Genomic DNA, 14,866 nt, shown 5'->3' with positions numbered 1-14,866 from the left:
TCTATTCAGTTTATATACATATGCATTATTTGCAAATATTAATGTACATATATATGAGAGGGTGCATACATACATACATATAATACATACGTACATACATCCATACATAGATGCATACGTACATACGTACGTAACTACACATACGTATACACATATGGGGTGAGATTATAGCAAGAGAAATCGAGAAATTGCAAATATGATGGTCTAACGCGGTGCACTGCCCTCTTGGAAGGTCAACTTTGTTTACTGCAACGACCGTGTACGAGGAATCTTCATTGCTGCTGCTGTTGCTGCTTTCTCAGCGAAGTAATCGTCTCTCTCCGGTACCCAACCCCCCGTTATTTCACCCATTATCCAGAAAAACAGAGATAGAGATAGATAAATAATGATAGAAAGAAAGAAAGAATAAGAGTGTTTGTGTGTGTGTGTGTTTGTATGAGAGAGAAAGAAGATAGTCGTAAAAAGATCGTAAAAAAGCATCTCTTTCTACTATCTCGAATCATCCTTCATTACACCATCTCCCGAAGATTTATAACTTCCTTCGAAGTTATAAAACTTTACATCCGTTATGTGGTTTATATATATATATATATATATATAAATCCTTGAAATTTATTATGGAGAAAAATAAAGAAAAAAAAAGGAGGGAAGGGGAAAATCATCATCGTTTTCATAGTAATCGTTGCTCGAATTACCCAATTTTTGTTTTCCTTTGCTCCCTTTCATTCCTTTCGAAAAAGAAAAATTCGTTCAAGAAAATACGAAATACGAGAGAAAAATTGACAGAGGGGAACGCGACAAAAGGGTGTTTTCTGATGAAAATAATTTTTTTTTCTTTTTTTATAATAAATCTTATATATAAAATATATCATGTACATAATAATATATATTATATATATTATACTCATATATAAAATTTAAAATATATATTACATATATAAAAGTAGTTCAAGATTTAACGTAGAATTTTTCAAATTATTTTAGAAATATTTGTAAAAAAAAAAAAAAAGAAAAAAAAACAGGTAATTTTCTGTATAAAAGCTTTTAATCGTTATTTTTATTATCCAAAGGAATAGAAGAAGTAGAAGAAGAAAAAAATAAGAACAAACAAGTAAATGTAAATAAAAGAAAAAACATTGAGCAAAGACGGAATATCACTTTTAGTTATTTTTCGCGTCAAAATAGTAAAGCAGTGGAGAAAAAGCCAGATAATTTTTTTTTTTTATTATTATTCTTTTTATTATACGAGAAGAAGAAGAAAATAAACCGTAATGTCCTTGGCTCCTTTCTAAGAAAGAGAGAGAGAGAGAGACCAAAGTGGAATCGTTTTCTCGTAGAATAAAGACGCTTTAGCACCATCCCACTCTTACAGTTTAATTACTTTTTACGAGCTTTTTCTTTACGAAAAATAAATAACTAACGTGGCAATGAAGTCTGACGACGATCTCCTTCTCTCTCTCTCTCTCTCTCACTCTCAATCTATTTCGAAATAAAAAAAAAAATAATAATAACAAAATAAAGTAGGAAAAAAAGAAATAATAAAGATGTAATAACAAGAAAATATTAAAATAAAATTAAAAAAAAAAAACAGAAAATAATAAGATAAACTAAACAAAAATTATTATTAAATAAATTAAACTAAAATTATTAATTTATAAAATAAATGAAAAAAATAATAAACAATAATAAAAGCAAGTAAAAATTAAGAAAATATAGAAAAAAAATAATAAAATAACGTAAAAAAAAAAAAAATAGAAAATAATAAAATATAAAATAAACAAATAAAGTAAGAAAAAAGAAAATAATAAAATAAATTAAAATAAAAGGATTATATAATAAAATAAAGTAAAAATTAAGAAAATAATGAATTAAATTAAAAAAAAAAAAAAAGAAAAATAATAATAGAAAGAAAAATCAGAAAAAAATAATTAAAAAAAAAAAAGAAGTCAAAAAGAACAAAATTTAAATATTTTCTCGTCTTTGTTATAGGTTTATATACGGCCCTGATAATTCTCCCTTTTTCTTTCTTCCTATTTCACTCTCATGTACTGCCAGAACGTTACTTTGTCCTTCTCTCTCTCTCTCTCTCTCACTTTTTTTCTCTCACTCTCACTCTCGTACTCTTTGTTTCTCATACTGTTTTCGTTCCCTCGCTATTATTTATCTTCTGTTCGTTAACCTCGACGTTGACGAGGTGAGTCAACAAGAACCCGACTACGCGTGCGTGGGTGCACCTGGCATATAAATCAGTCTGGTATATACGAGATTGCAATAAAAAAAAAAAGAATATAAAACAAGTATGAACAATACAAAAAAAAGTGTAAGAAGAACCAAGAACAAACAAGCCAAAGCCAAAGCTAAAGAAAAAGCAAAAGAGAAAGAGAAAGAGAAAGAGAAAGAGAAAGAGAAAGAGAAAGAGAAAGAGAAAGAGAGAAAGAAAAAAGGAAAAGTAAAAATTGTTTAAGTAAAAAGATTTAGGGGGTGGATGAAGGGGGTTGATAAGAAACGATTGAACAAGACATTACATGTGTATATAGATATTGTTAGTAAAAGTTTTTTTCGTGGTTCTTTTTATACTTTAAAACTTTTTTTTTTTTTTTTTTTATTATTAAGTTGTTTGTTCTCGCGTTGAATTTTATTTATTTGTTATTTTTGTATTTTTTTACGCCCATTTTTATTCTCGCTCAAGAGTATCCATCGTGGAGAGGATCGAGTGTAAAAAACTGACGAAAAAAGAAAGAAAACAAACGAAATTAAAAAACAAAGTGAGAGAGAGAGAGAGAGAGAGAGAGAGAGAGAGAGAGGAATGGCGAGAAGGAAAGAAAAAAAAAGTAAAAAAATAAAAATAAAGTAAAATGCGTAGCTCATGAGTCAGCGTCTGCCATGATCACGACCTGTTTACGTTCTAAGTCCTCTGACGAATCACTTGCTTTCCATTACGACCCTTACTCTCATACCACCACCATCACCATCAACTCTACTTGCCATTTCCATCATGCCGATTCCCTCCCCTTTTTTTCTTTTTTATCATTTTGTGTACTCATTCGCGCCACGAGTTTTACTCCTTTTAAAAAAATTTTTTTTTTTTAATTTTTATTTTTCAAAGCTGGCGATAAATAAGTGTAATTTCTGCATGATTTTTTTCTTCCTTTCATTAATTTTTTTATTCGTTGTATATCTTTGGTAATTTTTCTTCTTTATATTCATCAATTTTTTTGGTTTGCCTTTCTTTCTCTTATAATTCTAAAAATATTTATTATTCGTGTCTTACAATTTGGTAATAAAAAAGCTAATGATGTGAAATAAAGAAGAAAAGAAGAAATAAAAAAACGAAGATTTTATTTATTTTTTATTTTAGTACGATGAATTTCTTATGTTCCATAATTCGTTGTTTTCAATGAATATTCGTAGTTTTCAATGAAGATTCTTCATAAAAATTCATTCAAAAAATGTTGACCATTTCAAAATGATATGAAAGTAATTTTAAATGCATTTAAATATTGCATTTCGTTTATTTTTATATTTTAAATGATTCGTTGTTTTCAATGAAGATTGTCATGAAGATTCATTCAAAAAATTCTGACCATTTCAAAATGATATGAAAATAATATGCATTCAAATATTATTGCATACCTCTTTTATTTTTATATTTTAAAATGAAGTACTTAAGATAAGACGATTAAACATGAATTTCTTACAGCAACATCGTTAATCTCAATTTGTTTTTGTAGTTTAATTGCGAAATAGATAATTATACATACACCTTCCCACTATTAATTTACTTTTGCAAAATTGTAAGTAAAGAACTATTATACTATAACCTTGAAATTTGTTTCTTGAAACATTCCTATACCCCCTAATGTATAAAATAACAGGTCACAACTTACCCTGAAAGACTATAATTGGTAAGACGAGGGGGTGCGTTGAAAACGTTCAGAATGTTTTACCACGTCGTGTCGGTGAACAACCGGGTACGATAAATTTTCGAGTTGTTCTACAACTTGCTTCATGCCTGTTTTATCCTTTAAAGAGTACAGACAGGAAGAGAGAGAGGGAGAAAGATAGAAGGAGAAAGTAGCAATATCGCAAACGAGCGTATTTTAAATTGATGAGATAATTCCGAAGGTAGGTGGAAGGTAGGTGAGGGTAACGAAAGTGTAAAAGTTCTAGGCGTCAAACTCTCCTAAACCGTTAGCGACAACTTATATCGTTCAACATTTTATCTTTTCTTTTAACGCATCTAATAATATATAACTTCATGTATCACATACATACATTATATACTTTCCTATAAAACAAACAACACACCAAAGACTTTTCATCTTATTTTATTCATTATTATTTTTTATAATTTTTAATTAAATTTACTTATTTATATTTAATAAAATATAATACATGAAAAAATAAATAAACGATTAACGAGGAAAAAAATATTTGATTGACGAATAAATTAGATATTTATTTTATTTATATTATTTTTTATAGTTTTATATTTTTGAAAAAATGGTGTAAGTTTAATTTTTAGCAAGTCAGATAAATATTATATTAAAAATAATCATTAATTTTATATTTTATTTTTTAATATTTTATTTTTATATTGTTATTATTTTTATTTTTATTTTATATCAATTTTATATATTGTATGAATTAATTTTATAAATTAACAAAAAAGTTAAATTCTAATAAAACACAAATTTATATAATCAAATTACGTATTAATAAATTTAATAGAAACATTGCACTCCCATACTTGGTATAATTAGTTTATATATATTTTTTAATTAATAATTACGTTTAAAAAATAAATCTTTAATTTTATCCAAAATAATGAAAAATAAACTTGCACTACTTGATGAAATAATTATCAAAAGAAATTCGTATACAACGTCGTTGGTTTGCTAAAAGCTTCGAAATCTTCTGATAGTGTGCAATAAAAAATACAAAAGAAAAATAAATAAAAAATTCATTGATTTCTTCAAAGATTCTAGTCTCATTCTCGTAAATGTCTATGTGAAAATGGAATAAAAAAGAAAAGAAGAAAAAACATCGTAGTTAATACTTGTCTCCCGTTTTGTTTCTTGCTTCCAATGGAATTTCGAAATCTCTAAAGGGAATTTCTATCTGTTGAAAGAGAAAGAGAGAGAGAGAGAGAGAGAGACAAAGAGAGTTCAGTTTTCAAGAAACTTTTTCTTTCTCTTTCTATCTCTTTATTTTCATCCTTTATTCACCAGCATTTTGCCCGCAGCTTTTCTACGAGCCTCGTACACGTTCTTTGGCAAAACCACGATGAACGTCGGTTTAATGACCGTCGCGTAATTGAGGTTTTCCAGAGTTGGGACTTACTGTTAGAGCAAAAGGAAAGAGAGGGAGAAAGAGAGAAAGAGAATAAGGGTCTCAGTATACTTCGGCACGTTTTTTAACGCGTTACACCCCTTGTTTCCGCCCTTCCTTCCTTCCTTCCTTCCTTCCTTCCTTCAGTCAGTTTCTTTATTTCTATTTCTTTTTTCTTTTTTTTTTGGGGGGGGGGTTTCTTCTTTCTCTCTTTCTCAGTTTCTTTCTCCTTGTATCCTCGAGAGGATCGTTAGGCGACTTTGATAAAAGAAAAAGAAAAAGAAAAGAGAGAGAGAGAAAATTTTTCTTCTCTTCAGACGAATGAGACTATTCTTATCTTTTTATATTCTTATGAAAAAAAAAAAAAAAAAAAAATAGAAAAAAATGTACGAGTAGTTTGTTCTTTTATTTTTTTATTATATATATTGAAAAAAAACCAAGTGTTATTTTTTATAAAAAATTACTGCTATCTTTATCTATTTGTTTAAAAGTATTTTTTACCAAATTTTTCTCTAACGCTGATTGTGTTCGATGATTAATCGAAAGAAATTAGTCGTCAATGAAGTATGAATATTAAAAGAAGAAAAAAATAGAAGGAGAGGGAGAGAGAGAGAGAGAGAGAGAGAAACGAAACGATCGAAGATATGGTGGAAGAGTTATCGTTTAATTTAATGGCGTTTAATGATCCACGAGGTAGGATCCAAAACTCGTAACGAGAATTATCGACGACTACTAATCCTCCCTCTCTATCTCTCTCCATCCCACTCTCACTTCATACCGGAAGTTAACGTTTCGAACTTTTCGCCAGACCGACCCGACCATCCCTTCTCATTTCCCCATCTTCCCTCTTTTTTCCTCCAACCCTTTAGACTCGAGGACTCCCGAGAAAACTTTCAACTCGAGTTAGCTTACAGGGCAAATATCGAAATACTTTACGTGAGTGGGCGAGAAAGTTTGTTGATGAGCGTTATGTATCAACCTACGTTAAGTGTGTATGTGTATGTATATATATATCAAACCATTTCTAACTTTAGACTATTAGAAAATTAATTTAAAATCATTAATTGCTTTAGACTACGTATACACAAAATTATATATATATATATATATATATATATATATATATATATATTATGTATTTATTAAGTGAAATCAAATTATAATTTGGTTTACTTGATATCCAATTATTTATAAAGTTTTATTTAGAAGATATAATAATCCTAGATTTGATTTTATAATCGTCATTTCGATGATCAGAGTAATGAAAGAAAAAAAATTGAGATATGAAAGATTATTAACGAAGGACAACGTAGTCTAATATAATAATCTAATCTAATAATCTAATAATAGAATAATAAATTAATCTATATAATAATCTAATAATTAAATCGTTAATATGATATTAACCCTTATTATCGGTCGTAAATCACCTGGGAAGTGATTTACCAATATACAAATATTTTATTAATAATTAAATAATTAATAATTTCATATATAGTTGTAGTACTATTTTAAGACAAATAATTTATTTCTTAATAAGTAATCAATTATTCTTATAATATAATATTGAACAATTTTGTTCAATATTTACCGAAACCACTTACGTAATCTGTTAGTGAAAATAATCAATATAAAAAAAGAAAACCCTGTCGACACCCTGAAAACCGATAAAGGGTTAAATTTGTTAAAAAAGATACCTTAATACATACTATATACATATACCTTACTACATACTATAATAATACTATACGTATTAACGTATATATTAATTTATATATATTATAATATTATATATTACAATAATAAATTATATTATATATTTATTTTATTATTAATATATTATATATTAATATAGTAAACGTACTGTAATAAAACAAAGATACAAAAAGAATAAGTTACATTTTCAATTTTGAACGTTTCGAAAACTGTGTTGAAATTCGACGATATATATATCAGTGAAATGAGTCTTTGCAGTTGAAGAAACTTTTCCACCATATATAAGTATACAGTGATCACTTTTCTGATTTTTTTTTTCTTTCTGATTGCACTTACACACAGCACACACATACATATACATATATAGATACAGAAAGAAAGAGGAAGAAAGACATAGAGAGACAGATATACGTGGACACAGATGTATTGAACGAGGAACGGTTGTAAAATGTTTTCGCAAGGGACAAGGTACTCTCTCTCTCTCTCTCTCTCTCTCTCTCTCTCTCTCTCTTTCCCTGTTCTCTTATCGGCCACAAAGCCACTGGTAATAAGTTTGAAAGAATTATGGTACTGACATTTCTCTTTCTTCCTTCCTTTCTTTCTTTCCTTCTATCTATCTGTCTCTCTCTCTCTCTCTCTCTCTTTCTCTTTTTCTCTCTCTTTCTTTTTTTACCCTTCGTGGGAGTTTAAAACGACACTTTTACAGCGATAACGTTTTATTTGCCATATCGAAACACGGTATGCTTTCCACGCAACTTCGAAACGAATACTGGACGAAGCAAGAAAGTGTTGTTGTTGTTGTTAGTGTAGTTAAAGGGTTGAAGAATAAGTGAAAAGAAAATAGAAGGGGTAGGAAGACTTTTTACAGGTTCATACGAAGATGCACCCTGCCCTACATGTCCCCTCATGTTCCCCCATTTTCTCATTTCAACAGAAATACAACTATTGGATTGGCAAGTAAATAATTGTGGATTTTTTTGTTAAGTGGTCTTTTAAAATCATCAATGACTTAGTTGTCAACCTAATATTTTTCCTGTTTTTTCTTTGTTTTGCTTTTTTTTTCACCCCATTTTATTTCTTTCTTTCTTCTTTTCTCCTGAGGAGTATCAGAGTTGAATTCAATGAAGTATTCAGTTAACATTTAGTATATCGATATACATACATACAAACATAGCATCTGCATTCGAGAAAACTGGTGAAGCAGCAAGAGGTATGTGTGTATCTGTGTGCATTGAGTTGCCTTGTTGCGATATCGCATTTTACGGTCACGAAATTTTACCGTTCGTATATCGCATCCTACTAAAGAGTGGGAGGATATTCAGGGTGTGGTAGGACGGATCCTGGGGATTGGTAGAGGTCTGGTTGGTTAACTTCATTTTTACCCTATGCCAAAATTCGTAATATGTTAAATCGTTGATAGAAATATTATTCGTATCTCGAATTATATTTAATTCGAATAAATTAATGTGGTTTATTAATTGAAATGAAAAATAATTTTATTGTTTTTATGTCATTATTCGTGAAAATTCGTATGGAAATTTTTGAAAAATACGATTTATAGGAAGATTTTGTTAAATGCGAATTAATGTTGAAATACGTAAAATTATTGAAAATTCAAATAATTTGTTTTACATTACGTAACATATTATTAAAATAAACATACGCGTTAATTCATGAATTTCATTGAATTCCGATAAAAGTAAATAATTATCTTTAAGTTTCTTTTTTTTTTTTTTTTTAATTGAAGGAAATATATATAAATGATAAAATATCATGTATGCAGATCACACATTTTAGAAGTGTAAACCTTATTTATTATCGTACATAAATAAATTCATTATGTGAACTGGTGGTAAGCTGTTAGTAGCCGATGCATACGAGAACACGCATGAGTTCATCTCAATTTATTTATATTTTTTATTAGTTTGTTTTATTTCGGCATTGCCTCAAAATATTCTAAACATCTTGAAATTTGAGAATATTTTTTTTTCTCAAAAATTACAATAGCCAATGATCATTACTTCATACGCATGACGAGTATACACGTCGATAGACAAACTCGTACCCACTTCTCCATGAGGAATATACTCGTCGATACACAAAATCGTGGCCACTTCTCCTTGACGAGTATGCACGTTGATATACAAAATCGTGCTCACTTTTCCATGACGAGTATACACGTCAATTACAGTTAACCAATTACAGAAGTTTTCACTTGAAAAAGGAAAAGTCAAGGCCCGTTTGTGTCGTCTTAATTTTTAATTTTTCCCATGGAAACTACGCCTGGTGTTTGGACTTTTTGTACTTTTATTTCGAGATGAAACTGTAAGAAAAATAAACTCGCGGTTTCGTTTCGTAGAGATAAAGAAAAAGCAACGTCGTTCGCGAAATAACGTAATATTTCAGGACCACCGGTAATACCGGCACTACCACTGCTACCAACCACCATAGTCGACCTTTTCCCTCGGTGTTGTAAAAAATTTTGGTACTTCCAAGTGTCCGAGTAAGTTAAGAAACACAATGGACGATCTTGCGTTTCTTGCTTTCTTCTATATATATATATATATATACTTTATGTAGGTATAGAGGTATATAAGTATATACAGGTATATGTGTTTTCTTGTCATCCTCACCTTACTTGCTTTATATAACAGTCGACTTTGGAATAGAGAGAAAGAATAAGAAAGTCTAAGGTAAGAGAAAGAGAATGAGAAAGAGAAAAATAGAATAAGAGAGAGAAAGAGAGAATGAGAGAAGTCGTAGTGAAACTTTTAATGAAGAATCTCTGTTGTTTTGCTCACAAGTGTTGTGTTGTGTTGTCTCTTTGATAAGAATAAAAAAAAATAATAAAAAAAAAGAAAAGATTTGATAATAAATGAAAATAGGAAAGCAAAAGTAAAAGGAAAAATGAAAAGTCAATTTTAAAATGACGTAGATTATCAATTTTTATTTTCACGTACTGTTTTTAAATGAAATATCAAACGTTTAAAAATAAAAAATGAAGTTAAACGTTCGACTACATAAATAAACGTTTATACGAACGTATAAAACTTATAAACAAAATATTTCTTTAAAAGATCAACGAAATGTTGAAATTCTCTCGATCGTTTTGTTTATCGTTTATAAATAATAAACACATAATGGACGTTATAATAACGTTCGCGGTCGTTAATAACACCAATGGCAATGGCGTCGCACATTATCCCCAAAACGAGTAACGGGTGATACCAAATGAAGGGCCACTGTGTGTTCGCTAGCGGTTTTTAATTTATGGACTGCCATTTAACTCTTTAACGAACGAATAAACGAATGGAACAAGCTCAATCGCTAACGATACGCATACGGTAACTTTTAACGGAATTCGTTTCAATTCGATCATTAAACTTCTTCTTTTTTTTTTTTTTTTGAAAAATTCTTTAGAATGGGAGTGATTTGAAAAAAATCACTACTTAACATGTTCGTAACCTAGCGCGATTCGGTTGAGTTTTTCGCCAGGCCCAAATCCGACTGTCGGCGGAACAAAAAAATTAAACTTCAAGACATCACTGACAAGAACAAAAAAATTAAACTTCAACATTGAAAAGTTTAATTCGAAAAACGAATTTTCTTACAAAATATATTTTTCAATGAGCGGAGTATACAAAAATGAACCTCCCTCACCAAAAAAAGGAAGTGGAGGTTTAATTTGAATAACGAATTTGCCCATAAAATTTATTTTTCAATGAATGAATTATTAAAATATGAACTACTCTCGCAAAACAAAAAAGGAAGAGGTTTTTTATTCTCTTTTCTTTTCTTTTCATTTTATTTTTAGCAAGACCGTAGCCCGTATAATCAAAATTTGCAATTCTTTTACTTTTAACGAGCCAGCTTAAAAATGATTAAAAGGGATTTTATAAATATTCAAAAAGCGTGAACACTATCTCGCACGTGTTTGACTATGGTAGTGTGTTTATATTGTTTTCCAGAATTCTATCTCTATATATATATTTTTTTTCATAGGTAGGTTGAATCTTATCCCTGTTAAAGATGCTAGGAAAAGCTCATGGAAAAGCTCATGGAAAATAGTTTGCCAAAGCCGTAGAGTAGAGTTCGATGAACTTGATTTAAATTTTCCGCAATGCCTCACGGCTGTTACATTACGACCAACGACCAACGACCAACGAATACGACGACGACGTCGACGATACGACGTTCCCTTTGTCCCTTTTCCAAAGTTACCTAGATGCAATAAGAACAAGAGAATATGTGAAAGAGAGAGAGAGAGAGAGAGAGAGAGAAACATGGTTAAAGTGCAAATGACTTTTTGCACTTTCGAAAACAACTCAAAAACGTGTTTATCAACGTGTTCTGCTGATTAAAATTCGATGACTTTGACAAAGTTTTACAAAACAATGATTATTCAATCAAATTTTCTATTTCTAAAATATTCTTAATATATAATTCATATAAAACATAAATAATAGAAAATTCAAAAAGATTGTATTCGGTAAGATTAATATTTTTAAACAAATATAATTTACAGCAAAAAAATTGATACACACAGAAAGTGTTATTAAAAAGAATAACAGATGGAGATTATTATTACACGTGATCTTAATACAGTATATTGTATTAAAGTAAATTAAATTATAAACTTACTACGTGTAATGTGATCATTATAGAAGCAAAACAAACCTACTATTTCTCTCTCTCTCTCTTTCTCTTTGCTAGTACTCAAGTCTTGGCTGAAATACAATACTCCTGCATATTAACTCGTTTGTCAGGCACTATCGTTTTACATGCTATATATATACTATAAAAAATACATATACATAGGTTCATTTATATATATATAGTATATAAATTACATATATGTTTATTTATATATAATTATTATATATTTTTGAAAATATTCTCAATATATTATATATTATAAAATTATTTCTATATTTTTATATTTAAATATATAAATATAAAAATAGAAATATTTAATCCAATTATTATATACATCTATATATGTATATAAAATATAATAATAAATATACTTTATATTCAAAAAAAAAAAAAAAAAAAAAATAATATATATATATATATATATATATATATATATATATATATATATACTATAGAGGTGTCAATTATACGAGTTCTATGTAAATCGTTCCAAGTAAATACCAAAGAGAAGTTTACATTGCACGAGCGAGTTAATTAGCATGGCGAGTATTCGCACCGGTGTAGACCAGTTAATTAAGCTGCTTTCCTTTCACCTATTCCTCTACTCTCTCGCACACACACACACACACATATACTCACTAACTCTTTCTCTTTCTCTACTAGTTCATACATCACATGCATAAATGTATACAACAACAAAAACAAATTAAAAATCCAATTGCATTTACGGACGATATCCTTCGAGATTAAAAAACGATCAATTACGATTTAATAAAAACAAAGAACAAGTACTCTTGACATAATGATAATCTTGTAAGTATGTGAATATTCACAAATTATGATTTAATATTTTGTTGTTTTCTTTATAATTTTAGTTACATAAATTCTATTTATAATAATAAAAATATTGTTTATATTTATTATATACTAAAATTTGTTCGGAATTATTGCAATATGTTTCTTAATGTTGAATTTCATTTGTTAGAATCAAACTCGCCTAATATAATAATTTAAAAAAACCTCCAATTATAACCTTAAATAATTTCAAACTAACCTAAAAAAACCTCAAACTAACCTAAAATAATTTATAAAACTAGCCTAATATAATAAAATTATATTATTATATAATAAAACCTAATATAATAAAATTCTATTATTATATTAGGTTATTATATATTATAAATTATATTTTATTATAATTACAGTAATTATAATATATAATTATAATTCTAAATGTTATAATAATAATAATAATTAGAATTATAATAAAATATAAAGAAGATTTTTCGGATGTTTAAAAAAAAATCGAAATCTCCAAAAACAAAGGGTTAATATTAATCATAGAAAATTTATTTAAGAAACATAAAAAATACATAAATAGATAGATCAATTGCGAAGATTAAAGAAAGAAAAAGATCAAATAAACAAGCTCATGTGAAAAACATAAGAAAGTTCATCTTTCGGGGGAATAACTTTAACAAGTGCTACGTATACAAATCATCGAGGGAAAAAAGGGAATAGTGGTATAACTCTAGGGCGATTAAACAAACGAGAATGAAAACTTTTCCCCTTGACCGTTACACTTGGAAATCTGTGAAACGATTAAAAGGAAGAAAGAAAAATTAAAAAAAAAAAAACCAATTCTACGAGTACCCTCCATGTTACCGATACGAAAAATGCTGTGAACATTTTTTTTTTATTAAGCCATTCATTTTTTTTCGTAAACGTTAACATTATATTTATATTGAAATAAATAATACTTATTGGATTAAATTTAATTAATTAATTACTACAAAATTACAACAATATTTTCAATTGTAACAGGTGACAGGTATTTAAAAATATTAAATTAAAAATTTTATTTATTTAATAATTGATCAATACTATTATAAATATCAATAATAAAAATAACAAATGAATTTGAATGATGATAAATATATTAAAAATACTCATATGTAATTAAGTGATTATTAAAGTTATTATAATAAATTTGTTAATATATTAAACTTTTAAATAATAATAAAATACAATTGAAAAAATATTTATTTGACAAAATAAGTCAAAGTAAAATGAAAAAAAAACCCTTTCCGTATGTAATTTGTTTTAAATACAGGAACAAGTCGAATTAGGGATAGGTTTACAAAGGTTTGTAAAACCATTTTTACATCTGGAAATTTAATTTCGAAAAGAATCGACTTTCTATTCAACGTGGAAAATGGACGTCATAGAAGATGTTCATATATCCAACACGAGATTTTTTTTTCTTTTCTTTTTTGTCCCCCTTTCCTATTCTTCCTTTCTATATACACTGAAAGCAACTATACGTGTGTATACGTGTAGTATACTCTTGTATGTGTTGAATAAGTGTACGATTTAGCAGGTTATATAGAAATATATATGTATGTGTGTATGTGTGTGTGTGTAGGTGAAACGCAACGACTTACAATATTTCATCCCTTAAAAACTTTCTTAAGTGCAACGCCAAAGCAGATCTAAGCGTGCAAGTAGTAGTCGAGCGAAGGAAGAAAAGAGAGCTTCGATGAAAAAGCTCGTGGAAAAAGCGTTTTTACTTTTCGATTCCTTTCGTCTTTCTTTCTTTTTTCCTACGATGTCGTAGTAAAAAGAGACTAAAGAAAGAGCTTTATAGCTTTTCCTTTTTTTTTGTGTGCAAAAAAGTTCAAACGCGTAAAGTCAAAGTAATGTATACAAAAAAAAAAATAATAATAATAAAATATAAAAAGGATAACGTTTAGTAATTCATTTGTAAAATTTAAATACTTTAATTGAATCAAACCTAAAAAAAATTAATATTAATTTATTTATTATTACTAATATTAAAATATAATATTATTCCTTATTATAATTTATATATATACTTGCAAAATTTAAATACTTTTATCAAATCCAATCGGGTAAAACAATATTAATTTCTTTATTAATTTTGTAATAATTCATCGTCAACATTTAAATATTTTTATTAAATTAAATTTACAAAATTAATATTCATTTATTTATTATTACTAATATTAAAATATAATATTATTCTTTATTATAATTTATATATATACTTGCAAAATTTAAATACTTTTATCAAATCATATCGTGTAAAACAATATTAATTTTGTAATAATTCATCGTCAACATTTAAATATTTTTATTGAAT

At 27.7% G+C, this 14,866-nt stretch overlaps 1 protein-coding gene across 1 annotated transcript in view; it reads right to left on the bottom strand.

Moving 5' to 3' along the window:
- Positions 1-14,866, bottom strand: part of dnr1 (E3 ubiquitin-protein ligase defense repressor 1) — a 173,050-nt gene that overhangs the window by 45,298 nt on the left and 112,886 nt on the right. The gene's annotated exons all lie outside the window — the stretch shown is intronic.

Source organism: Polistes dominula, unplaced genomic scaffold (assembly GCF_049000335.1).
Source record: "Polistes dominula isolate Pdom_NZ unplaced genomic scaffold, Pdom_raw_medaka contig_16, whole genome shotgun sequence".
In the NCBI taxonomy this organism is placed as follows: domain Eukaryota; kingdom Metazoa; phylum Arthropoda; class Insecta; order Hymenoptera; family Vespidae; genus Polistes; species Polistes dominula.
Note: the sequence above shows the minus strand (reverse complement) of the source record. Positions and strands in the feature narration are given on the sequence as shown.